Here is a 25847-nt window from a genome sequence, read left to right as displayed (position 1 = left end):
TAACTGTCCTGTCAACGTCAGAATGAGTTTTCTTAGGGTATAAATACACTTAATTTCTCTGCCAGCCTCTGTGCAAAGAAGAGCATTTGCTCTGGAATCAGGCAACCCTGGCATCAAATCCCAGCTCTACTGCTGATCAGAGAGGAAATATTGGACAGATCAGGGAATTTCTTAATTTCTTCCTCATTCTGGGTCCTCATAAGTAAATAAGAATAGGATAAAACTGGCTCATAAGTTTATGGTAAGGATTAAATCTAAAATTGCATGTAAATGCTTATTGTCATGCCTGGAACACAAGGAGCTCTCAACAAATGCCAAATATTAATAGTATTATTAAATACTTCCCTACACTCAAAACCCTGAGTAAGAAATACATTTTCCCGTGAAGCTTCCTCCAAAAACCTGTATTGATTCCTTGAATGTTTACTTACTTGTTACGTTCATAGAGTTGGGTCTCCTATCGTGTGTTTATAGCCTGTGGTGATAAATGCACCGTTTCTTTATCTTAAATGTATCAGCCAGGATATAATCTTCTTAAAGAAAAGCCCCATAGCATAGGACAATGCCAAACCGATCGCAGGTGCTAAGAGTGTATCTACAGATTATTTTTTTTCTAACTGGCAAGGCTTTTTCATGTATCTATGTTGTACAATGGAAAATAACAACAATAACAACAACAATAATAATAACTAGTGTTTTCCAGTGCTCGCTTTGTGCCTCACAACCCTTGCAATTCATCCTAGCAGCAACACTGGAAAGTTGGTGTGTGTACCAGTTATTTTTTCTGCCCCAAAACTTGGTGGCTTAAACCAACAATGCCCGACTTTTTTAACATACCCATGGGTGATTTGCTTAGACCTTGCACAGGTCTGGCCTGGGCTTCTGCAGGCAGCTGCAGTCAGCTCCCAGGTGACCAGGGGCTGGGCTCGGCTGGGACAGCTAGAATCTGGGCCCCTCTTCCTGGAACGTCTTTCCTCTCTGCCACCCCCTCCCTCCACCTTGCCCCTCAGACCAGCTGACCTCATGCTCACTGTGTTCTGTTTGCTTGTTTTGTGTGTTTTGATGTCCCACTGGCTAAAGAAGGTCTGAGCGAAGCCTAGATTCAGTGTGAAGAGGAGTTCATACAAAACGAGTGACACATCAGAGCTGTTCCTATAGAAATCTACCAAAGGCGGAAGCTCGTTTTTAGCCATGAGGAAACGGAGGGTTATAGGCTTGAAGTATCTTGCCCGGGTCATACAGCTAGTGAGTGACAGCAGTAGAGTTCGAACCTGCTGTGGATCATTTCATGTCAATCTTAGTTCCAGTGAACTGGTCAAAATCAACTGGGATTTTTTTTTTAATTGAAGTATAGTTGACTTACAGTGTTGTGTTAATTTCTGCTATACAGCAGAGCAATTCAGTTATACATATATATGCATTCTTTTTTATGTTCTTTTCCATTATGGTTTATCACAAGATATTGAATATAGTTCTCCATGCAATATTGTAGGACCTTGTTAAATTGGGATACTTTTTATTGGAATTTTTTGGGGGAGAGTCAACAAAATGAGGAGATAAACCCACAACGTGACTGTCCGTTATGCCTCTTACACCGCATCCATGAAAGACAGGATGGCAGAGGGGGTGGGTTTGCCACCCAAAAGCTTTTCAATCCCTGTCTTTTATTTCGCCCGCTCGCTTTGGAGGCTGGAAAGCTAATTCCAGCCCCTCTGCAGCTGGGCATGGACATGTGGCCAAGTTCTGGACTGTGAGAGGTAAGCAGAATTTCCTGGGAGGACTATACTTCTCAAATATGTAAAAAACAAACAAAAAAGGATTCTTCAGGAGAAAGACTCTTTGGACTCTTCCCTTTTTATCTTTTTTTTTTAGCAGCTTTATTAAAGTATAATTGATATACAAAGATCTACACATACTAATGTGTACAATTTGATGGGTTTGGATGTGTGCAAACACTTATGAAACCGTCACCAAAATCAACATAATAGACTTATCCATCACCTCCAAAAGTCTCCTGCTGTCCCCTACCCCCCTCCCTCCCTTCTCCCCTTCCTTCCTTCCTTGCTCTCTCTTTCTCTCTTTCTCTCTCTCTTTCTTTCCTTCCTTCTCTCTCTCTCTTTCTTGCTTGTTTTCTTTCTTGTGATAAGAACACTTACCACGAGATCTACCCTCTTAACAAATTTGCGATTGTACGATACAGCATTGTTGACCATAAGCCCAGTGTTGTACAGCGGATTCTAGAACTCATTTCTCTTGCATAATTGAAACTTTATACCTGTTGAAAAACCATCTTCCCCTTAAAAAAAAAACCTGAACATGGAGCTGCCTCGAAGGGCAGCAGGCATCCTAGAACCATGAGAATAAACCCTGTAGGGCAGGGAGGAGGGTCAGAAATGAGAGGAGGACACTGGATCCTTGAAGATGTTACTATGAAGCTGCTTTAGCCCCGAACCCTCCTCCTCAGTATGTATTTTTATGTGAGTTAAATATACCCTCAATGTGAAATACCTCTCTTAATTGTACTCTCTGTAACTTGCAGCTGAATGTAATCCTAAATGTATTAAGACACAGAGTCATTTCAGAAGAATGAAGTCGACGTGGCAGAAGTTTTTTAAGCAATTATCTAAATAAATCCAACAGCCTGAGCAAAACTTTTACAACATCAACTGTCTCTCTCGTTTCGCCTGTGCCACCTTTGTGTTGCTGAGGAAGAAGACAGTGGCCAAAATCACTGAGATAATTGTCATTGCTTCCCTCACCTTTGCTTCTGGGATGGAGCCAATGGCATCAGTCAGGTGGGGCTCAGGCGAATCACAGGGCCACTAGCTTGTGATGCGGCCTTTTCACTCAGATGTCATAATTTAATGACATGGTGGCAGAGCAGATTTTTTTAAAAATTTGCAAAGTTCGGATAGAACTGATAACATCACAGATAATACATTTCTGAACATTAGTGTTGATTAAACAAAATGTCCCTGATTTTTGCAATTCAATAGAAAGGTAACTGATAATTCCATGACGCACATCAAGCACGTTAAATTAATCATGGGGCCATTTTAGGTTAGAAACGCAAATGAAAAATCCTTTTGGATTATTTTTTGACATACATAGTCTTTCCGTAAAAACAATGAACAAGTGTTAACCCCTTGCGGCTTCAGTTCTCGTGGCTTGATTTTCTGATCAGGTCCAAGGTATTGCCATTAATTGAAAATCCTGCATCACATTAAATCATGTGGTCTGGAGTGGAGAGTTCAGCTCCTTTCTGTTAAGTTTATTTCACCCAGAGTGAAAAAAGGAATAATGTTAGAGTAGAAAGAAATCATTTCTGGTTCAAAGGATTTTTCCTCTTTTCTACTAAAAAGAGATTAAATAATTATAAAGAAAGAGAACAGTATGAAGCACCCTGGTCTAGGATCAGATAATTTAATGGGATTTTAATATTATTGATAAAATGACCTCCATTCAAAGAAAATTACAGTGAGTTTTGTAGAATTTGGAGTCCTGGGCCCCATTTTATGTTTATATGCAAGATAAAGGTCAGTGCTGAGGTAACTCTCTGAATCTGGATCATTCCAGGAGAAAATAAACAACACACTCGTATCACCAAGTAGCCAGAAATTTTGTGCATAATTATCCCCATATTTCTTTGCCAATTTTGAAACCAAAGTAAAAACAAACTATTTCAAGATATAGGTACAACTTGGCTAATCATCTCTCAGACTAGTTAATCAATCAGCAAATATTACACTTTATAGTGTGAGAAATGTATTTGGCTAGTGCCCGAGGGGTGCAAATCATGATACGGCCTGTTACTGGAGTCCTAAGGATGAAGCTTCTAATCCAGATGGGAGGCAGGAACGCACAGGCTGTGAGAAAACCCAGAGTACCACCAAGCAGAGGGCAGTTGGGGAAAGCAGGGCTGGCCCCTCAGAAGGAGAGGCCCCTCTGTGTACAGGTCAGCTCGGGCTGTCATAACCAAGTCCTACAGACCAGGCAGCTGAAACAACAGGGCTTTATTTCTCACGGTTCTGGAGGGTGGAGTTATGGCCAAGCGCTGGTGAGAGCTCTCTTCCGGGCTTGCAGACGGCTGCCTTCTCACTGTGTCCTCACAGGGAGGAGAGAGACAGAGACAGACAGACAGACAGACAGACAGAAAATGTGGGGTGGCGGGGGCGGGGGGTGAAGCTCTCTGCTGTCTACTCCTGAGGGCTCTAACCCTATTGGATGAGGGATCCTCTCTGATGACCTCATTTAACCTTTACCACCTCCTTAGAGGCCCCATCCCCCAGTACAGGCACCGGGGCATCTGGGCTCCAGGACGATGCTCTCAGTCACCATCCATTCAAGGCTGTCTGCAGATAAGCCCCTGAGAATCCAGAGGAGGCCCACCTGGACAGGCAGCTCACACACATTACCTGAGCCCCAACCCTACTTCTCTTCTGAGTGACCACGTGTGGCGGCACCAACCTCTTTCTGGGCTCAGCTTTGACAACTTTTATCTCCTCGTGCTCCGATGAACTCTTACACGAAAGCAGATCAAAGCAGAGTTGTCCAATTTGTAAAACAGATAAAAGAGGGGTTGGGAGGTCGGGAGGTGCAGCGTTCCACCTGCTGTGCTAATTGTCATCCTCCCTGAGGACCAATGAGCTGCCTCTGCAGATTCTCAGATTCCAAACACTGAACAATAGCATTGCGATTTGTCAACAAGGAAGGAGAGAAATAACAAAGTGACAAATCTATTCCGGGTCCTGAAGTATTTGAAATTACCACCCTCCCACACACACTCACATCAGCACCCTGCAATGTAGAATTTAGATCAAAGTTCACTACCAGAACTCATTGCAAAGAGAAAGAACCTTCTGAAAAAAAAATAGTCCCATGCATTTCCAGAGACTTAAAAATTCCAGTGACCTTTTATCAGGAAACTAAACAGAGGAAAGAAGCACTCATAAAAATTCTTGCCATGAGAGCCCGTACTGACCTCCTGCAACCAGACCTCTGTACCATGGGCAGGTATTTGGAGTCGCTCTGCCAGGAGTGGTGGCAGGCCTTGCTATGACCCAATGGTACCCTGCTGCAAAGTGCTTGGCTAACGTTCTGGAATGTAGTCTGTGGCTGTTCAATGAATTCTTTCCTCCGGGCAAACAAGCTGGCTCTAGAAGTAATCACACATGGTCATTTATTCCCATTAGCAACCCCAAACAAGCAAGTGGCCTTACCCAAACAGCAGAAAAGCCTAGGTTATTTTTAAATGTGCTCAGTTTAACGTTTCATAATTTGTGATTTCCCAACAACAAAAAGAATTAATGGCACAACTGTTAAAGTTCCATGAGAATTCAGAAGAAGACATACCAAGTAGGGAAAGAGGCAACAGAGGGCAAGGCACACATTATAAATGAGTGAAAGTAATGAAATCCTAGTTAGAGGAATCTATTTCCACTCCTGTAGAATCCTCATGGGATTAACAGACACACACTAGTACATATAAAATAGATAAATAACAAGGACCCACTGTATAGTGCAGGGAACTGTATTCAGTATCTTGTAATAACTTATAATGGAAAAGAATCTGAAAAAGTAGATAGGTAGATAGATAGATAGATAGATAGATGTATAACTGAATCACTTTGCAGTACACCCAAAACATTGCAAATCAACCATACTTCAATTAAAAAAAATACTCGTAAATAGAATCTAGTCTAAGAAGAAATGAGTTACGACCTTGGGTGGTATTCAGAGGATTGCATTGATATAATGTTTTTCTCCCAACAGGCTTCTTGTACTTTAAAAAATAAATATGCTCCACACTGGCTTTGAGAAATGTGTTTGTAAAGGCAGCCTGACTGTAAAGCCCAGGAGATTACAGCAAGTCAGGAAGGAGGAGGTCTCCTGGTTTCCCAAGAGGGCAGCACCTGCTGAGTCAGTTCAAGTCAACCTGACTTGGCTGGAAGTCCCACAGCCCCGTGGAACTGGGCTGTATGGAGGGGGTATCCAGCACTCCCCAACAGATATCTCCCAGAGATGTCCAGGGTAACAGCTGCAGCATCACCATAAAATGTGCGCGGTGGAAAACAAAAAGGAAAGTTGACACTGATTCCACATTTTAATTAATGGGAAAAATTCAATCGTCTGTACACCTGATTGTGCAATGGGGATTCTTTCTTGTGAGTAGCATCTGAAATCAGCAATGCATCCATGGTTAAGGATAAAAATGGACCTGGCTTTTAATGTCTGACATTATTTCGTAAAGAAATTTGCTTTTTCATAGACCTCATCACTGACAAGGCAGTGTTACAGTCAGCCTTGCTTTGAAAAGACTCACCATGTATTACCTGAAGGAACAATGACTTACCTGGGAGATTTTTTTTTGGACAATCCCTTTCATCTATAAACGAGGAAATGAGTCAGCTTTACTAAGTACTACCTCATCACTGGTGTTCTGTCATTCAGCAGGGATGGGAACGCATTTTGTTACTCACAGAAGCCAGAAGCCTGGATCACCAAGCATACAGGTAGGTCACCGTTGATATCTACTCTTCAAACAATGACAGGTTCTGTTGTCAGAGATCTTAACAGTCTCTCTGATTGGAAAAGTGCCCGGCTGGTCACAAGACAGCATGACTCATTACCGCTGCTCAACTTCAGCTGAACAGAAGGCTAAAAGAACAAAATCAGCTCTGTGATGTCATCTCTTTTCCATGTATCTTTAACATAGTTTAGATGCAGAAGTTGTTGAGTAAGACGCAAAGCTTTCAAATGAGAAGAATGCGTCTGAAATACTTAGGGAAAGAAAACACCAGACACCGTCCAGGAGTTCGGGGTGTGTGGTCTTTGCTGATACAAAGTATTCCACAAGGTTTTAAGACCTATAAACTAGTCACCTGGGTTGGTCAAAGTTTAACTCGACTGAAATACTTTAGGCTTAAGTAACCGTTTAAGAATGTCGAGTTTCCAGAACAGCTTGAGGAGCTCTCTCATTTCCAGTTATTGGAAACCTACAAAAAATGTACAAAGACTTCCTAAACATGTTTCAAAATCAAGGAAAATAGAAACAGTGTTTGTTTGTAAGTGGTGGGGATTATCAGTAACTTCTTATCTTTTTTCTATTCTTTTCCACTTATTTAATGAGCAGGTATTGCTTTTATAGTGACAATAAGTAAGCAGGAAAAAAAAGTTTCATGTTTCCTCAGAGGTAGCTCCTTGAGAGGAAAAGCACAAAAGCCAAAACAAACTGAAAAAGTAAATTGACAGCTACCTCATATCTTTCATTTCAATGTCAGTTAAACTGCAATGAGGAAAAATGAGATCACTGTTTACCTGACTACACTACAGGTCCCCAAAGAGCAAGTGTGAGAGGGGGTCCCATATTCATCAGCTGTTGTAACACTAGCAGCAATCTCTTCTAAGAAGTTAAATCACTCATTTCGGTAAAAGCCAGCCAAGAAGAAGAAAGTGTACTGTAGCAAAGATGAAGGAAGTATTTTTAATTAAGCTGATTGACACCACTTCCTCAGGGTGGCTTTATTTGGAAAATGAGAGAACAGCAGAGAAAGGAGTATTGCATTAGGAATGGTATCATGTGAAAAAGTTATGTATCTTTCAAATTTAGCCAATCATTGTTAACTTCCTTTTTTTTTTTTTTTTCAGTGTTGCCTGTTTGTTTCTGGGAGGTCTTAAGAAAATATAGAAGCTTTGTCAGATGCTAAAGAGGAAGTCCAGAATTGTAATGAGATGGTGTGGCCCACTCCTTAACCCTCAACACATAGAGCTTGTTTTTGAAGAAACATACGCATTGTCCAACTTGTTTCATGAAAGCTGTAGGGTGAAAATCATACATTTCTGTCACTGAATTGTCTTTAATTCAACAGCACTTATGTGAGGACTCTTCAGCTCTCAGTTCTCCAGTGTCAGAGGGAGTCCTGAGCCATCTTTGACACTTTGTCCCTGCAACTTAAGGGTTGGTCTTCTGAACTCCTGATGTCTGTGACCACATCTGTTCTCCTTGCCTCTCTGCTTTGTGTGCTGATGTGTTATCTATTCTCAACTTTCACCTGCCATCCTTACGACCACAGAGTAGTATTGATCATTTTAACTTTGAGTAATTACTAGAAGATATATCCTTGCAACCAAAGATTGGCATCTGGAGAGGCCAGGACCATTTTTTACAGACTGTGTTAAAAATAATACATGGCCCCAGAAATAGTGATTAAATATATCAATTGTTTCCTGTGAATATCCTTCCAGAGAGATTCCAATAGTTAAAAATGACCAGATAAATATGTTTTTCAATAAAGACATAATTTAGATTACTCTGAAAAACTAGAAAAGTGGTACCATAGCACTTTTATATAAACATCTTAAATTTGGAAACACTTAAATTTTAAGGGGTGAAAATGACAAATATAGAGTAACTTCATTTTTTCTTACATCTTGTTTAAAATTTGTCTATTATTAAAGACTAGCATAACAAGATTTTCCCCATACTTTAATGATTAAGTGTCATTTTATACAAGCTGCAAAGTCCTCCGTAGGATCAGAGATGTTCCTCTCCGCTGGGCGCTGAGTTAGTGTTGGGTACCTCAACCTCATCTCCCCGCTGCCCCTCTTCCATTATGTTGATGGTGTGTCCTGTCCTTACTCCTCCAAGGCCAGCTGTGTACACAGAGTGTCTTTACCTTCAGTAAAACAGAGGATAAACTCACTCAAACTAGAGTGGTTGTGACCATCCCCTCTCCCAAGTGCATTAACGTTTTAAACAGAAGATACAAGGGAAAAATAAATGAACGTTATGCACAGAAGCAGGAGGCTCCTCCCACACCCCCAGAAGTGTCAACACAGACTTAGCCAGTTTCTTCTGTTCGTTGAACAATCACATATACATTTTCTGAATCAAAACATAATTAACAATCTAACAAATAAGTTTTTTCAGATTAGTAATTTTATATAGATAAGAAAATTTCTACACAGTTACAAAATTTAAATTACCTGTACTATGCATTCAATAACTTTCCTCCACCATATGGAGTAAGCTCATTGAAAATCATGGAAAAAATAAAACTCCTAGTGGCCACACTGACCAGTAAAACAGTATGGTTAAGAAAAGGGATGGGAGAGATCATCATCATTAGCAAAAGCATTCTTCTGCCTTTATTGCCCTGCAGTAAAACTATCCATTCTCCCTGGTTTCACCACAAATTTCAATCCCCTCCTCCATGACCAGTCCCACCAGTCTTTTCTTTCATAAGCGCTAATATTTTTAATAAAAATTTAATAAAAGCATATACCTACAAGATATTGCAAATCTTATTCAATTTTTATTTATTGAATAAATAAAAGCAGGATATTGAAAATTTACATATATTTATATGTATGCTTTTAGCTGACACTTGGCGTCCACATTCTGGAAGCATTTAGCATGTCAGTTATATGAATGAGTGAGAAATGTTAAAAAGAAAGGAAGGGAGGAAGAAATTCACTGCCCCCCACCCAAACAAGTAAGAAGAGAGAGAGGTTAACCCCTACAGGGAATGCCAGTTGATAAATTTCAGGAAGTTAAACTACCAATGTATTTCATAAAAGCCACTGATATGATTTAGTTCATTTCTACTCATCGGGGAAGTAGTTTGAATTTATCAATTTGAAACAAAATTACCTAGAATGTCCATGACAACTTTTCTAGGTTCAGGCTGCTTTATACTTTTTATAGTCATTATTTCATTTAGTATGGAAAAAAGAAGAGAAATGTATGCGTGTGTGTGTGTGTGTGCGTGTGCATGTGTGTGTGTGTGTGTGTGTGTGTGTATAGTTTTACATTTTTATACACATGCTCACACATAGAGAGACAGAGAGAGAGTTGTAGGGTTCTTTCTTATCTTGATTTAAAGATAGTAGTATCAGTATCATTCTTTATTTCAAGAAAGACCATTCTCTCATGTTATGACACCAGTTAAATATTGTGTAATTATTTTTTCAGTGGATTTGATACATCTGATAATTATTGATCTCCTTCCAAATATCTTAACCTCAAGAGCAAACCAAGCTGCACAGGCAATGATCCAATTTCAGAGTCTCCTATGAGGCTGACTCCTAGCTGGTTATTTCTAGACTAAATCACAGCAGTTGACCCCAGGCAGAACTGTAAGGTTTTTGCCTTTCAATCTCTATTGATGTTTTCAAAGGCAGGTTAGCAGAGAGAAAAACAGGCTTAATGATCATATACAATGTTGGACACATTGTCTCAAATATAGTTCTATTTCAGGAATTAGAAGTTCCTACTAATTTCCAATGAACAATAACATCCAGTAATTCAATACTTTGTAAACCAGAAATCACAGTAATTGGTTATTTGGCGTATTTAAGATAATCCCCCAAATCCCAGCAATTTGACATCCATGGCTCTCACAGTAGCAGAGTGGGGTTATTCTAATGAGTATTCTGCTTAGCCAGATGTCACAAGAAATGAAAGAGAAAGAAGAAAAAGAAAAGAAGCACTATTCTTCTTTTGATTTTTCAACCATTAAAAAATGTAGGGCTTCCCTGGTGGCGCAGTGGTTGGGAGTCCGCCTGCCGATGCAGGGGACACGAATTCGTGCCCCGGTCCGGGAAGATCCCACATGCCGCAGAGTGGCTGGGCCCGTGAGCCATGGCCGCTGAGCCTGCGCGTCCGGAGCCTGTGCTCCGCAACGGGAGAGGCCACAACAGTGAGTAGGCCCGCGTACCGCAAAAAAAAAAAAAAAAAAAGGAAAAATCCTTCTTTGATCACAGTCACACAAAACCAAGCAGCAGGCTGGGATTACCCCAAGGGTAAAAATTTTGGACACTGAGTTATACCAAGGAGGCTTTAAAGGCAGGGACTGTGGTCTTGGCAGTATCCGTCGTGATGCTCAGGGTACCTGGAGGAGAGGTATGGTGGTACTCCACAGTTGTTCACTGAAAGGGCCCATAAATTGAGTGGTTGCCGTGAGAAATATTGCTGATTTTTGAAAAATAAATTTGAGGACTGTTGCCCCATAAAACGTGTTCTATCCAGGACCAAGGTTTAGGCTCGACCTCTTTAATCATAGATCTCGGGAAGTGATGCTTCGCTTTCCACAGCTGAGTTTCCTCTGCTCCTAATCATGTTGGCACAGTCTGGAACTCTGCTCCATGCAGAGAGGAACTAGCAGAGTGGAGGGGGAGAGCCGGAGCTTTTGGTCATTGTCCTGGCCGCTCAGGCACAAATCCAGGGGACTGACTCCGTGGCAATCTGATCTGGTGCAAAAACAAATGATGACCCGAGGTCCGTTGTGCTGTTATCAGACTTACAAAGGGGAGTGGATGCTCAACATCACTAATCATTAGAGAAATTCAAATCAAATCTGCAGTGAGGTATCACCTCACACCAGTCAGAATGGCCATCATCAAAAAATCTACAAACAATAATTGCTGGAGAGGGTGTGGAGGAAAGGGAACCCTCTTGCACTGTTGGTGGGAATGTAAATTGATACAGCCACCATGGAGAACAGTATACAGGTTCCTTAAAAAACTAAAACTAGAACTACCATAAGACCCAGAAATCCCACTACTGGGCATATACCCTGAGAAAACCATAATTCAAAAAGAGTCATGTACCACAGTGTTCACTGCAGCTCTATTTACAACAGCCAGGACATGGAAGCAACCTAAGTGTCCATCGAGAGATGAATGGATAAAGAAGATGTGGCACATATATACAATGGAATATTACTCAGCCATAAAAAGAAACGAAATTGAGTTATTTGTAGTGAGGTGGATGGACTTAGAGTCTGTCATACAGAATGAAGTAAGTCAGAAAGAGAAAAACAAATACCGTATGCTAACACATATATAGAGAATCTAAAAAAAAAAAAATTGTTCTGAAGAACCTAGGGGTAGGACAGGAATGAAGACGCAGATGTAGAGAATGGACTTGAGGACACAGGGATGTGGAAGGGTAAGCTGGGACAAAGTGAGAGAGTGGCATGGACATAGATACACTACAATGTAAAATAGAAAGCTAGTGGGAAGCAGCCACATAGCAGAGGGAGATCAGCTCGGTGCTTTGTGACCACATAGAGGGGTGGGATAGGGAGGGTGGGAGGGAGATGTAGGAGGGAGGAGATATGGGGCTATATGTATATTATAGCTGATTCACTTTGTTATAAAGCAGAAACTAACACACCCTTGTAAAGCAATTATACTCCAATAAAGATGTTTAAAAAATATAAATAAATAAAATAAAATATACAGAACTAAAAAAAGAGATAAAGCAATGAGCAGAAGAACACAAATACAACCCATTCCATTTAGATTAAGTTCAGAAACTCACAAAATAAATAACATGTTGTTTACAGATGTGTGTAAGAGGAAACTATAAATCAAATCAAGCAAATAATAAGCACAAATTTTTAGCAAGTATAACGGGGCATGCCATCAGAGAAGGGTAAGACAGTCTCAAAATTATCGGTAATGTTGTCATTTGATGTATAGAGAGATTCTATATTAGTATCTTCATGCCTTTCATATGTCATGTCTATATCTACATGTATAAAATTTTTATGTATATTAACTTATTATACTAAACAAAAGGACAGAGGTGGCTTCGCGAAATTTGCTCCCGCGTCAACCGTGGGGGTGTGCTGGGGACCCTGCTTTCAGAGAGCTTGTTGGAAATGCTCCTCACAGGTCTTAGAACCAGGAAAAACTAGAGATCTGACTGAGCAACTGGTTTGTTCTAAACTTCTGAACTCTTGGAATGAAGCTCATTTCTTCTGTGTTCTAATCAAAAGGAAGTTCAGAATCCTACTATGTAAGGTCCATCTCGATGAACTGAGCAGGGTCTCATTCTGTGCCCTGTCCTGCTGACCTAACTCCCCTCGCCCGTCTGCCTTCTCCCTCCCCCATCTCAGCAATCCTGATGTGTCTGACGCTCTCAAATATTCTGTCTTCTGGAAGGAACCTCAGAGGGCTCCTCTTCCCCACTGCTCCTCCCCTCCCCTTCCCTGTCCTTGTCTTCAAGGGCGAATTGTGTCAGGTTCCTTTAGAAGCTCTAGGCTGACCAGGTGTGCCTGGGGGGGGTACCACTAGATTCTGCTGATCGCTGTAGGTGTGGCCTCAGCTGAATTTAACTCAGATGAGATAAGCAATAAGCTTTCAGAGTTTCTCTAATGCCCACTGAACTGCTTTGTTGCTGACATTTTAAGTTTTACTGTATTTTTCTAAAATACCAGTCTAGATATGCCGTCTCTTTGTTTGCAATCCTGCAGAGTTCCCCCCCACCATGACCCATCCCCTCCAAGACTTAGCCGGGCCTTTCTCAGTGGATCAACCTCCTGCTACCTTTCCCATCTCACCTTGGGCACCTTCCTTCTTCCTGGCCTCAGGGTTGAGTGCCAGCAATAAAGCACACAGATCTGACCTCGCGGATGCCTCCCCATCGCCCCGGACAGCTCCACACTCTCCCCTGGACACTCTCCCCTGGGGCCTCCCCACCTCAGAGGAGGAAGTTACTCTCAGCCCTGCCCACCCCCAGGCCAGCCAAGCACCCCTATTCTAGCTTCATCGCTCATGTTAACACTTAGTTTACATTTCACCTCCCCAGACGAATCTTATTTTGTTTGTATTTCAAATAGCCACACATCCACACTGAAAGAAGAAATGCATTACAATGTCCATATCTGCAGCATTTTAATTCTCTCAGTCCATTAGGGTAAATTCTGCCCAAATTGTAATAGTGCAGTTTAAGCACTCTGAATTACTAGAAGCCCAGTGTACACTTATTAGACTAATGTCACCATTACTTTCTGTCTAATGGATATCATCTGGCCTCTCACTTCTCTGAGTGACCCAAGAGTCAGCATGGGGCATTTGTGGTGCATCCTATTCAGAAAGAATAATTTTCAAAGCAGGGTAAAAGGCAGGAATGGCTCTGTTCCAGAAGGACAGAGGAATCATTCTAGAGGAGAGAGTCATCCCAGAATTGGGCCCTAAGTTCTGTTTGCTCAGCCTGAGAGAAAGTGGATGACTTTGGGAGTTCCTGAAATGACCTGTGTGGTCTGCTGTCTGTGCACTAGAGGCCCACAGAAAGTGCCCACAGAACTGCTGAGGTGTAAGAAATGTCAAGAACCACCCCCCTCCCCGGCTGTATTAAATGAGTAAGAGTATGTGAAACCACTCACATGAGTTAGAAAGATACCGTCAGTCACAAAACCTTTCGCCATTAAAAATGGAAGCAGGGCTTCCCTGGTGGCACAGTGGTTGAGAGTACGCCTGCCGATGCAGGGGACACGGGTTCGTGCCCTGGTCCGGGAAGATCCCACATGCCGCGAAGCGGCTGGGCCTGTGAGCCATGGCCGCTGGGCCTACACGTGCGGAGCCTGTGCTCCGCAACAGGAGAGGCCACAACAGTGAGAGGCCCGCGTACAGCAAAAAAAAAAAAAAAAAAAAAAAAAAATGGAAGCAGATGTGTTACATAATATTTGTTCAAGTGATATGATTTAAATTTTAAACCATCCAGGATAATTTTGACATGGTGAGTAGTTTTATTATTACTGTCACTATGATTATGATTATGATTATTTGGGAGATGAATAGCCAACACAAATACAAGACTTACTGCATGCCAGGCACTGATCAAATTGTTTTCAATATATTAACTCACTTTATCCTTGCAAGAACCCTCTGAGATAGGTACCATGTCTCGGATAAATCTTCTGAGGCACACAGAGATTAAGTAAAGGCTGGTGAGGCAGGAAAAGAAACTAACTTCTTGGCTTAAGGGTCTTTGCCTTCTCTATGGAAGGGCAGCCCTCAGGCAACAGTAGAAATAGTTGGGACTGGCAGCTTACTCCCACCTTTAATTCCATGTGGCTAAAGCGGGATTGATGATCTGTCAATCACCTGGTGAATCTGGTCTGATTTGTGCCTCTGTGTCCGTACATGCATTATTTTGTTGTGGGAGGAAAAAATACCAAATTATTTATATTGACCATTAAAAAATACAAACAGTAACAGCAAATGACTCAGCTGCAGCCCTTTTACGTTGTTAGAATTGAACTAAAATTTCTGCAGGTTCTGGGAAAATGGTCCTAGCTATGTACAGCCAGCCAGATTCTGTTCCAGAGATAAACGAACCTCCATAAGTATGTATGTAGGAAAACATTCGAACCAGAGTTTAATTTCCATGTAAGTGTGAATAATGTGGAACGGCTATATCACGAAGGCCTTACTGGGTTCTGGTAACATTGACGAGTTCTTTGAGAGGGGCATTCTATAATCTGTAAACTATTACTCCCAGTTGTAAGTGATAAACTATTATTTCCAATTGTGAGAACATAGGAAAACTTGACAACTTGAGTGGCTCCAATTTTCAATTTCATACAGTTGGATGAAATCCAGAAAATATAGAAATATTATTTTTCCTAAAGCTGAGATGGAAGACATTCCTACATAGACACAGTGAAAACACAATAAAAATATGGGATAATTTCAGTGTTAATCTATTCCCAGATATGAATACTTTACAATAAAATATAACTATGGGTACAAATAGATCAATATAAATTTAGATGCCTTAAAATATAGATATGAGTTTCCTTTTTTACTTTTTTTCAGTCTTTTTTCTGCCATTGTATTTTTAAAATTTTGTATTGAAGTATAGTTGATGTACAATAATATATAAGTTACAGGTGTACAACATAGTGATTCACAAATTTTAAAGATTATACTCCATTTGTAGTTATTATAAAATATTTGCTAGATTCCCTGTGCTATACAATATATACTTGTAGCTAATTTTATATGTAATAGTTTGTACCTTTTAATCACCTGCCCCTATATTGGTATGAGTTTCCTACAGAGTGTCTGGGTATAGTGGAAACACAAAACAAAAATGAATGCCATGCTATAGTCCACGTAAATGGGTAAGAAAAAGTTAATGCCATATTATAATCTACATACATTGACGAGCTTATTGCTGATGTAGATGTAAAAGTCTGTAAGTCACATATCTTTTAAGGACCTAGTGGGGTCGTCATATGCACTAAAACCATTAGGATGCTTAAGAAACAATAGTAGTAACTTCTACATCAGTAACTTGCCCCAGTGGCTGCCCAGCCGCCGTTCTGTTGTAATCTGCATCACCAATTCTAAGAGGTATGAAGCATCAACAGTAAAACTGAGCCAGACTGCAGTAGTTCTCAGCAGGCAGGTCCTACAAAGACAGCAGTGAGCCTCTGAGTGGATCTATTGCAAACAGCTTACCTCTGCCCTGTTGTCTTCAGCCCATTTGCCGAGGGCAGCCGTCTACAAAATCGATTCCCACTGTGAAGGGTTCATATAACTTCAGCCTGCCTTTGACAAGCATCTAACAAATAAGTGACTTGCTTCACTGGAATTAAAAACTATGATTCAGGACTTCCCTGGTGGCGCAGTGGTTAAGAATCCACCTGCCAGTGCAGGGGACACGGGTTCGAGCCCTGGTCCGGGAAGATCCCACATGCTGTGGAGCTACTAAGCCCTTGCACCACGACTACTGAGCCTGTGCTTTAGAGCCTGTGAGCCACAACTACTGAGCCCACGTGCCACAACTACTGAAGCCCATGCACCTAGAGCCCATGCTCCGCAACAAGAGAAGCCACTGCAATGAAAAGCCTGTGCACCACAAAGAAGAGTAGCCCCCGCTCGCCGCAACTAGAGAAGGCTAGTGTGCAGCAACAAAGACCCCATGCAGACAAAAATAAAATAAATAAATTGATTTTTTAAAAAGCCAAAAAACTATGATTCAATAACTAAACAATCTCCAAAAAATGACTTGAAAAGTCAAAAAGCAGCTTGGGGCTTCCCTGGTGGCGCAGTGGTTGAGCGTCCACCTGCCGATGCAGGAGACATGGGTTCGTGCCCTGGTCCGGGAAGATCCCACATGCCGCAGAGCAGCTGGGCCCGTGAGCCATGGCCACTGAGCCTGCATGTCTGGAGCCTGTGCTCCGCAACAGGAGAGGCCTCAACAGCGAGAGGCCCGCGTACTGCAAAAAAAAAAAAAAAAAAAAAAAGCAGCTTGGTTAAAAAAAAAAACTCCACAAGGACCTACTTGTATAGCACAGAGAACTCTGCTTAATATTCTGTAATAACCTAAATAGGAAAAGAATTTGAAAAAGAATAGATACATGTATAGGTATAACTGAATCACTTTGCTGTACACCTGAAACTAACACGACATTGTAAATGAACTACAGTCCAATTTAAAATAAAAATTAAAAAAAAAACCTCCATATATTGTATGTACTGGAGGAAGGAGGTGGGAATTTAAACTTCAAACTTGATTCTCCTCAGAGTTTAAAGGGTCACAACTCAGTCAATGTTATTTTCAAATCCCTCAGACAAAATAACCTGACAAATAGCTTAATATTACTCAGTAAGTGAGTGTATTTAGAGGGCTATAAACATGTATTAATGGAGTTAATAAAAGTATGCATTTATTAAGAGATTTAATGAATAATCAGAAACTTCTTAATTATTAATTTGAACAAATTTTTAAATTCACTTTTACTGATGCATCACATATTAGAAAAACTAACAAAGATTCAATTACACATGTACACATTTTCATATGATAAAATTTTATTAAGTAGATAAAATATTCACAAAAGGAAAATCCATAAGAAGTGTAATGTCATGGGCAACTTTCAACTAAAAATCGTAGATATTTAAGATAGGTTCAGCTCATTAAAGTTTCATTCATTAGAATAAAAATTAATGCATTTAATTGTAAGTGCTGTGATTAATTCAACAAACTCAGTACAGAATTAGAGCAATTTTTACTGTTTTATTCACATATTGCTGAAAACTTTTGACAAAATATACCAATTGTTTTGTCATTCTATGCCTCAGTCAGGTCCTCTTAAACTTTTGGTCTTCATTCTCTTCAAAGACCATCAATTCTGATTCTTTTCAACAGGTCAGATTTAATCTCACAGCAGGAAAGGTTTTTCAAGGGTCCATGTGGAAAAGCACTGCATGTAACACACACTTCGATGAAACAAAGATGAATAAACCCAATCACTTCCCTCCAAGAGATTGCAGTCTAGTCTGCAGAAGTCAATAGTTCTAACATAAAATAGATTTGAAGATTGTCCCTATGGGGATCTCACTCTTTGGCTAATATATACCTTTATTTCTAAACAAATATTTTTGGACCTCGTCAAGGAATGATAAAATCTGGCTTTAGAAATTGTCTTTATAGTGATGAGAACTTGTTCAACATCTATTAAACGAATATTGTGGAGCCTGTAGCTAAGCCAGACGTTGTCCTTGGTACACAGATATGATGGGAAAAAACTTGGTCCTTCCACGTGGGGTTGAGAGTATGATGGAATTGAAAGATGAGGGAACGGAACCAACATCACAATGCTTCTCTGCCCCAAATCAAAAAACAATAGCCCAGCTTTCTCCTTGGGATCTCATGTGTGTATTTCACACAAAAGGGATCCGGTGCTACAGAGGAGTGGTAAGTGGAATTCAAAAACGTGTACGTTCAGCCATTCTCAAAACCTCCCTCCACTATGTTCCCACGGCACGAAGGTCCCCTGCCAACCTCAAATGTTGCTAGTTCACTTCAATGACTATCTGAAAACTATCTTCCTGTCTCCAAAACCAAGGGATCCATCTAGCCCGGGTCCTCTCTCACCACACTAAAGCAGAAGCATGCCCTCAGACGAGACATTTATTTTCTTTGGATTGAGGATGATTTAACACTTAGCTCCTTCAATTAAAGTGATGATTTACTAATATAACAGTATCAATAAACAGAAGCGGCTAAGAGTGAGCCCATATTAATCACATGGATTATCTCCTTTTGTCTTCACAATAACCCTGGGAGGGAGTTAACCCTATCCTCCTCATTTTAAGTTGGAAACTGGAGTTTGGATGGATTAAATCATGAGTCCTTGATTGCACTACTGCTACACGACAGAAATACCACCTCTGCCAGGGCAGCCTGTTTCCAGATCTCGGGATCTTGGCGTTATTCTCAATTAGACGCTGCAGCTAAAACCCTGGAAGGGTACGTGACACACAGAAGTGCTCAGGAAAGTCCTCTGATCCCACCCTCTTTGCACAAGGGGTGGCTGGGTGTCATTCGGGACAAATTTGAGCCAGGGCAGGGGTATCTGAGGGACACCCCACCCCACCTTGGTCCCTGCCCCTGGCAGTCTGTGCCCACCCCACAGAAGGCAGGCATTTGCCCTATAGGGAGGTGAGAGCACGAAGGGTGGAGTTTCTCCCACAGGCCTTTCCATGGTCAGCTCTCCAGGACCGTCCTCTCTGTCAGGACAGGGCGTGAATATCTTCCTAACTGTCCCACTCACCTCTGCTCCTCTGTCTACAAGCCTTTATGCTTTAGCCTCTATAGAGATTCACCTTCTCTATTCCTCAGGGCCAGCCAGCCACTAACTTCAGAAAAAAAAATCTTTTTTTCCATCATATGATGCTTTATACTTTGATAAGCGGCTTTTTAAAAAAACTAAAACGAGGGCTTCCCTGGTGGCGCAGTGATTGAGAGTCTGCCTGCCGATGCAGGGGACACGGGTTCGTGCCCTGGTCTGGGAAGATCCCACATGCCGCAGAGCGGCTAGGCCCGTGAGCCATGGCCACTGAACCTGCGCGTCCGGGAGAGGCCACAACAGTGAGAGGCCCACGTACAAAAAAAAAAACAAAAAAAAAACCCGTAAACTAGACCCTAGGCTCTACAATAGTTGTTGGTGTCTAGAGAAGAAAGTTCCCAGCAGAAAGAGTTTTACATTTTAGTGACGGTCAGCAACCTGTGACCTGCCCTTAAGCTGCATTCTTGTCCACTTGGCCACTGGTAAAATAATTTCCGTCTCTTTCCTTTCATGAGATATGAATATTTAATCGAGTAAAAGCATTGAACAAGAAGGCACAATACTTGGGTTTTTGTCTTCATCCTGAAGACTTTGTCTAACCATAGGACACTACAATCTAAGCGTCCCCATCCTTCATTCATGAAATGGGAATCAGAATACATTAATACCATCACAAAGTGATGGTGTGGGAAATGATTATTTTATGTGGAAGTTATGAAAATGTAAACACTACCACCCCACTGTTATACATAAAGGTCCTTCCTTCCCTTAGTTCCTGAGGAAATTGGCTGTATGGTCATTTTATTTTAATTAAAAATTCGTTCCCCAGACTTGTGGTTGCCAAGGGGGTGGGGGTTGGGGGAGGGACGGAGTGGAGGTTGTGGTTAGCAGATGTAGGCTATTACATAGAGAATGGATAAGCAAACAACAAGGTCCTAGCACAGAGAACTATATTCAATATCCTGTGATAAACCAGAATGGAATAGAATATGAAAAAAGAATATATGTATATGTATAACTGAATCATTTTGCTGTACAGCAGAAATTAATACGACATTGTAAATCAACTATACCTCAATAAAAAAAAAGAAATAAAAATTTAAAAGCCTGGAAAGGGGGAAAAAATTTCATTCCGTTGTCCCCATTGCCTTGGCAGTTTCTAAGCAAGTCCACGGTAAGCTGAGGGTCTGGTGATAAGCACCTGGGTTCTGTAGCCTCTGTGACATTTCAGTCGCACACCAGAAACCTGAGGTTGTCCCAATAACAATTCAGGTGAAATTGCAGATAAGAGCAAACAGGAGCCGTAATTTTTCATATTCAGAATTCCTTCTGCAGGTACGTTAATTCAGGGCAGTACCATTAGGCCCCAATAAGAGCAAATTGCACTTTCTGACATGGAAGCGTGCAGACATCAGTCACAAGAATGATAGGATTGCTGGTGTCCCTATTATTTCATGAATCCAAAGAAATGGCTCTTTTGTAGCCAAAGTAATTCTCCATATAAAAACCATACATTGAAGGCATTTTGTTAATGTAATGCTCAGTGCTATTCAGAAAAGGTTGAGGTTTCACTAGAAAAGGAGGAATTCTCTTCTTTCCAACGCCCAAATCTGATGCCTTAATCACAGCCTCTTGTTTTCCATGTGTGTCCATGTTACAGCTAAATCATGTTGGTGTAGACATAATAGAAGTATAATTGATTTAACTTCCCCAAAGAATGCTGATCTCAACCAGAATGATCACTTTTGCAGTACAGAGCTGATCTTTCCAAATAAATGGAAGAAAAAAGCTGTCCTCTCCTATCACCAAAGCCCAGGAATAGCATTAAAATCAGCTCAAATTCCAGGTACAGAACACTATGAATACCCAATCTTCAAACTCTTATTTAGAATGCAAATAAAACCTCAATGGATACAATTTTAAATAGGAATTGCTTATATGTTTTGTTTGCATTTTACAGAAAAACATTTTCCTTTTGTGGGGAGAGTTATTTCTATTGCACAAGTTCGAATACACCTCAGTCTTTTTGAAAACAGATTAAAATCTAATCTCCCCAGTGAAAAAATTGATGACCTGATTTGTACATTCTGCCATCTTTATGTTTGACTCACAAACTGTTACCATTCTCTTTCTTTGAATTCTGCCTCTGGAGTCTTCTGAGCTCCATCCAAAGTATGGAATTCCTAATGAATGTGCTGTTTACTTTCCAAGTGTGTTGGGACCTGTTTTCTGGAATCCTCTGTTAGTTGGCTTAGGTGTTTATTTGAATCAATGAAAGAAAACCAAATAATTGGCATATTAGTATTTTTCAAAACAGCTGAAATTAGAATCCTGATCTAGACAGTGGGGATTTATGGATGCTGTTTGGACAGTCTGTCTGGATGCCTTCATACAATTGGCTTAAGAAAAAAAAAAAATGTTGCCTCTTTTATCACATAAGTTTCAGCATTTTCTGAAGCCCTATTCTGCCCTGGCATTCATTGTATTGAACGGTTACTGTGTTTTAGGCATTGTGATAGAATATTCCATGTGTTGTTTCTAACACTGGATTATATCCACGTTTTACTTAAAAGAAACAGGCTTAGAGAAGTTATGTGTCACACCGAAGGTCACCCAGCATCTGAGGGGCTGTAGACCCAGGACTCAAACCACATCTCAGTTCAAAGCCCTCATATATGACATCATATCATTTCCTGTCATTTACATGGGAGCTAATTCCAGGGGGTATTAGGAGATGCTTTTTTATAAAGTATCTATGATCAACTAAATCTGAGAAACACTAACTACAACAACGCTTAGCAGACTTTTTCAATAGGAGGAATTCTTAAGCCCTCAAATCTGTTGAACACCATTGCAAATTTCCAGGGAGGGACACAGGATGGAGTTTCCCAATCGTTTATCCCCCAACAGAAGGGATTAACTTTGAGCTCCAGGAGGACCTTCTTTGTGGAGACACAACGCCCTTGAAAGCTGGCCCCTAAATAGCACTGCAAGACGGTCACCACCTCACAGCCAAACCCCCAAGACTTGATTAATTTGACACCTGTTAATTCATTAATTTATTCACTTTGCTTTCAAACTTTCACTGGAAGGGGTCTGTTGAGTCTGGCCTGGTTTAAACTCTGGAGACCAGAGCTAGGAGACCAGGTCTCAGCCCCAAGTGGCAAGTCCAACGTTGTGGTGAGCTGGGGTTCTATGGGGGCAGCAGGTAGGATTAGGGGGTCCCCATCCCGAAACACACAGGGAACACTGAGGAGGGAGACTGAGGCCTTGCTGGGAGCAGAGAGCAGAGACCATGGGCACGGCAAAGCAGACCTTCCAGAAACTTCCACCTGGGCATTGCCCATGCGAAAGGCCACACAGGAAGCAGCCTGATTTTCTTTGCTTTGTCTTTTAAAGAGAGCCTGTAGTTTGTGCGCTCAGCCAAAAGCACTGGAATTAAACTGCTTTCTCCGGATGACGTGTGAGGAGACGTGACATGAGTCTGCTGGGTCCTGAGGCCACCGTGGCCCCCTTCCTACATACACTTACCCTCTCCAGGCTTCTACTAAATACGAGATCTGCCCCTTTAAAAAATTATATAAATTTACTCTTGGATTTTATGTAGAAACTAAAGAAACGGAAATAACCTTCGATGCCAAGTTTTGCAAACATAAACTCTTCTTGATGGTACCATCTTGTTTCTTTTTTTTTTGCGGTACGCGGGCCTACTCACTGTTGTGGCCTCTCCCGCTGCGGAGCACAGGCTCCGGACACACAGGCTCAGCGGCCATGGCTCACAGGCCCAGCCGCTCTGTGGCATGTGGGATCTTCCCAGACGGGGGCACGAAGCTGTGACCCCTGCATCGGCAGGCGGACTCTCAACCACTGCGCCACCAGGGAAGACCCCATCTAGTTTCTTGACAACAATCTTCAGACTTGGATCATGTCTCTGAAGGGCTTATGGGGCTAACACTGAAGTCCTTCTACTTTTCCTCATTTCAGTTTCTATTCTGATTTTGACTTAAAAGGAATGGAAAACTAGTACATAAAAAGTACATGTCATTAAACCCAAGGCCAAAGGACTCCGTAGTAATAAAAGAAATAAATGAAGGACGGTGTGGGAAGTGTCCTGACATCAGAGCCCTGTGAGGAGTGTCTGTCCTGTAACATTTTATTGCAGCATAAACAGTGTAACCTCCAGCTGTGCCTATTAATTGTTTTAGAAGTTATTTCAAAATAGGTTTTTGTGAATGTTCACGAATTCATTCTTTAGTCAAAGTTTTAGGTCTTTATGCCATTGGAAGATCTGTGTCCATAGCTCCTGAGTGGGCCCACTTCACGTGTTTGTATGCAGGGCAGTTACCTCAGGGGTCAGAGAGTTGAGTGCCCAGCAGCAGAGTGTGTTTGTTTGCTGGGAACACACCAGTGCTCAAGCAGCAAATTGTATAACATCATTCCTGCCTGCACCTCCTCCCCTGCCACCCATGTGCACGCGCGCACACACACACACACACACACCTGCACACAGACGTGTAGACACATACACATAGATAGACGTATACACACAGAGACACACAATGCACACACAGATACATATACATATGTGCATAGACACACATATGCACAAATACACGCACAGACACATGCATGCACACACACACATAGACACACGTATACTCACATGTACACGCAGATATGTATACATATAGGCACATGTATACACGCATGCACACACACACATAGACACACGCACACACAGACATGCAGATATTTTTATGGGTGGGGGCAGAGGAAGTAGCCTCACCTTTCTTCTGTGTCCACCGCAACACTCCAGCCAAAACCTATCCGGGCCCTCGTGCATGTGGGATGAGCACCAGCCAAGGTCCCCGTGGCCAGCGTGTTGGAACAGCAGCGAGACATCCCTGGGCAAGAACAAGGAGCAGGGCATCAGGCATAAGATAAAGGTGCTCGCCAGCCCGGCCCCCTGAGGGCTCCTCTCACTGGGACTCATGGAAATCTGCCCCGGATTCTATGGGAGTCTGTCTGGGGTAAAAAAGCAAAGGCAGGTGAATTAGGAGGCTGTGACCTGACACCTGACTGGGGCCACCCAGTCCCGGCTGGAGCTCTCTTCCCACCGGGAGGGAAGGCTGCGTCCCCTAGGGGGACACCAAGCTCCTCCTTTGCAAGAGGAGGAACAGTAGCTCCTGCCCACACCGCTTCCCAGGCCGGCGCCCCCTGCACCCCCTGGAAAGTGTCCAGTGAACCCGGCTTCTCCGGTTCAGTCCCTGGCCGCCCCCCACCAGCCTGCTCCCTTTGCCACCTCTCCTGTGACACCGTTTCTCTCCCATTGCTCTCCCATCCACCCATCCGGGATCGAGTATGTGTGTGCATGTTGGGGGCGCAGGGGGGGAGTGAGCGGCAACTCCCACCCAGCTTTGTTTTCCTAAGAAAAGACACTTCCACCATTGTAAAGCAATTATACTCCAATAAAGATGTTAAAAAAAAAAAAAGAAAAGACACTTCTTCTCTAAGAGAGAGAGGCGCACACTTGCCCCTCCTGCAGACACCTCAGGCCATGGCCAGTGTGAAAACGGCCTGCCTGTAAATGTCCTGGATCAGGCTAGGCTGCTGCTGAGGGATCCGCCTTTCTCCTCTTCCCTGTTATCATCCTCAAAATCGCAGCCAGTTCCAAGCATTTTTTCCTTTATTTTTCAGAATCTTGTAAGGGCAGGAGCTGCCGTCCTGGGCCCTGTGGGGTTTTGCCTGATTTTCCAAAACATCTGTGATACCGGAGGCTCCAGGGCAGGCTGATGTTTGGCTACAGTTTGGGACCTCAGCCCCCTCTGAAACTCCCGACTCATTTACAAGGCCATTTACATCAATCTACGTATTTCAGATGTCATTGACTCAGTGTAATTTTCCTATCATTCAATTATTCTGTTCTATGCTTCTAAGTGCCCCCGCCCCCAAATCAAGTGCACTCTTCTCCTTGGAGGCACAGTGGAAGCAAGGGCAGTTTCTTCACCCCATTTCAGAAGACTGCTCCAGTTTACAGGTTTCCTCTGATATCCACTGTACATGATTCATTTTATTTAAAGTAAACTGAGTTGTCCTGATGTAGCCTGAGGTTAAAAGTCTGCTGAAGTTCCAGTCGCTTGGGCTAAATTCCAAGGTTTTTTTTTCATCAGCTCCTTCCACATGCTCTGCAATCTTATCTCTCCTCCAAGTAACCGGTTTCTTATTTTTAGAGCAAAGGTTTCCCCATTACCTTCGGCCCTCGGGCTCTGGACACACCATTCCAGCCTCGGACAGAACCTCCCCGGGCCCTTTCCCATCGACCCTAAATAAAGGTGTATTTACAGTCAGATTCCCCTTCTCCAGTTATGCTTGATTGCTTGGTTCCAACGCCAACGTGGTAATAGCATGCAGCTATAATGACATACGATAATGCAGTGTATTTACGATATTTTATAGCAAATCCATATATCTATG

Source organism: Leucopleurus acutus, assembly GCF_964270905.1.
Source record: "Leucopleurus acutus genome assembly, chromosome: 1".
Classification (NCBI taxonomy): domain Eukaryota; kingdom Metazoa; phylum Chordata; class Mammalia; order Artiodactyla; family Delphinidae; genus Leucopleurus; species Leucopleurus acutus.
The sequence above is the reverse complement of the archived record's forward strand: the minus strand, read 5'-3'. Positions refer to the sequence as shown.